Below are 2,938 nucleotides of genomic sequence, written 5' to 3' on the forward strand. Positions count from 1 at the left end.
ATGTCTCATCTACTCTAGCTCTGTTGAACTACATTCATTGGACTTAAGTCTTTTTTGGAGGTTTACAATTGGGATTTTGAATGTCAAGTGCTCGCAACAAACTTTTCACAGGACATTGTCTGTATTAGTAGATAGTATCCTTTCATCCTAAATCATTAGGACAGACAGACAGGCCAGGGTTAGTGACAGGCTGGCGTTGCACCTTTCATGTATTAGGTGGTGATGTAAAATGACTTCTGAAGACATATATCTTTCATATGTGAAGCTAACTTGTATATGTTTGGGATAAATCAAGAACCGTGTTTATCCGAACCACTGACCAATGGTTGTGTTACATGGTACAACCTCCTCTCTGGGTAGGCCTAATAACCTCAACTGTTGTCTTCCGCCCTCCTCACAGTCCAGTGACTATGGCCACAATTTCCTTTGGTGATGGTTGGTGGTTGGCGACTGTAATGGAATACTTGTTAAAAAGAGATTAATGTGTTTTAATTTATAATTTTTACCCCTTTTTCGTGGTATCCAATTGGTAGTTACAGTCTTGTCTCATCGCTGGAACTCCCGTACAGAATCGGGAGAGGCGAATGTTGAGAGCCATGCATCCTCCAAAGCACAACTCAACCAAGTTGCTTCATGACACAATGCCCACCTAACCTGGCAATGTGTCAGAGGAAACACTATACACCCGGCGACCATGTCAGCATACACTGCGCCCAGCCCACCACAGGAGTCGCTAGTGTGCGGTGGGACAAGGACATCCCTGCCGGTCAAACCCTCCCCTAACCCGGACGGCGTTAGGCCAATTGTGCACCACCCCATGGTTCTCCTGGTCGCGGCCAGCTGCGACAGAGCCTGGACTCGAACCCAGAATCTCTAGATGCACAGCTAGCACTACGATGCAGTGTCTTAGACCACCACGCCACTCGGGAGGCCGACAAATGTGCTATAATTTGTCAAGGGGATCTCGGCTGACAACTTTAGTAAAGTTCACTATAATAACCTTCAAGTGCCCTGACCCAGGGAGGGGGTGACCCTTGACCTTATTTGGGCCCCTTTTATGAGGACTTTTTTCTGGCTCTGGCCAGATGGCTAAACTATCAAAGGGTTTTTATGAGAAGAATCTGAAGACAAGAGTAGAGTAGTATATTTATCTCATTGTGTGGACGCTGGCTGGACAGAAGCACGGAGCATGTGTAACTTCCGACTGTTAGTGGGGAAAGGGAATTGAAAACGTGGGATGAGGGTGTGACTGTACATAAACACTACCAAACATTGCTCTACAGAAAATTATATCTTAATTAATGTACATCAATGTTTTTTTCTTGTTGGCGTTTTTTTCTTACACTCCCTACTTGTTCTTATAAATATCAACAGACAATGTTGTAACTCTTCACAACATATTGGCTTAATAAATTCTAAATCTATACAATCACGTTATCATCTTTCTCCAGTGGACATGAGGTAGCCTGTGGAGTATTAGGACTCCCTCCACCCCCCACACACAAACACAAGCTGACATGTTTTTATGGCCGGTGTAAAAACATTTTATAAACACCACCCAGCAACTGATGTGACAGTGAGTCCTCTGCGATCTCTGAGATCTGGGATGAGCACAAATCAGCGGAATTTCATCTGTGTTTCAGGAGGGGAAAAGTTGTGTGTCCCAGGATCACAATAACTTGCTCCGCTCACATCACTCATGAGGCTTCTTTATGAGTGATGCGCCATAAGACTGAATTAGGTTTCTGTGTGGAACTGCTCATTCCTTGCACAATCTATAAACCTCTCAAAACAGGAATATGTGAAGGAGAATGCAAAATGTTGGCATGTGGTTGGTGTCATTGTGTGTGTGCATGCTTATGTGCATGTGCACACGCGTTGGTGTCTGTGTAAGGGTGTGTGCATGCGAGCGTGTGTGTGTGTTTTATGTGGTAATGACAATAGAGCTGCTCCCTGTATTGTGTAGCCATGGTAATGGACCACTCCCCTCTCAGCAGGAAGTGCATGGCTCTCCCGGTGGGAAGATATTTGGGGGTGAGGTCGCACGCATTTTATAATTTTTTTGCCAGCGCTACAGATGGCTATATCGGTCCGCTAATACTAGTAAAGGCCCACTTTTGTGTTTCTTTATAATTTTTTATAATCTTTTTATTTTATTTTATTTTTTTCAATGGGTGCCGCAGCACCCTCAGCACCTATACTTCCTGCGGCTATGCTCGGTGGTAATGGCAGTTGCTGTAAACATGACTAATTGGGTATCCTTCGTCCCCACCCCAACTTCAGCTGCCTCCCCTAAGCATCATCTTCTTCATCGAACTGAAATATCAACAACATCACCATATTTGTGTGGATGATGCACCAATCTCAAACAGAAGTAGAGATTTAGAACTTGCCTCAATGCCCACTCCATATCTTTGCAAGTTCTAAGCATGCCTAACTATGAAATTAATATTTAGACAATTTGTTCTGCATATACTGTATGTTGTTTTTAGTTAGTTTTGACCCCCTAGCTACATGGAATCAGTAGAGGACTTCCTGGACTAGAGAATGATTGATTGTGAGGCACACTGCTCAGGAACTTTAAATGGTTGTTACCTTTACCTTGTTGTTTTTTTCTCCCCAGTTTTCTATTCATAACTATGGTAACCTAAGCTGTCCCCAGCCTGGACGTTTAATGTGGCCATTCCTGTTCCTGATTGCACTCCGAGGTCGAGCAGGATCTCAAGTCACTGGAAGCAGTTAAAATAATAAGAGCTGACCACATGTTTGAGGTTATGAGAAGGATAGCCAGGCCAGGCCTCTGACATGGAAGGACAAACAGCCGCTATGGGAACTTTTACGGAAGCTCCAAACTTATGAGAGTCAAAGCATTCATTATGACATTTTAAATTGTTATTTACTAGACGCTCTTATCCAGAACGACTTACAGGAGCAATTA

The sequence above is a fragment of the Salvelinus alpinus genome, chromosome 28 (genome assembly GCF_045679555.1).
Source record: "Salvelinus alpinus chromosome 28, SLU_Salpinus.1, whole genome shotgun sequence".
NCBI classification, from domain to species: Eukaryota; Metazoa; Chordata; class Actinopteri; order Salmoniformes; family Salmonidae; genus Salvelinus; species Salvelinus alpinus.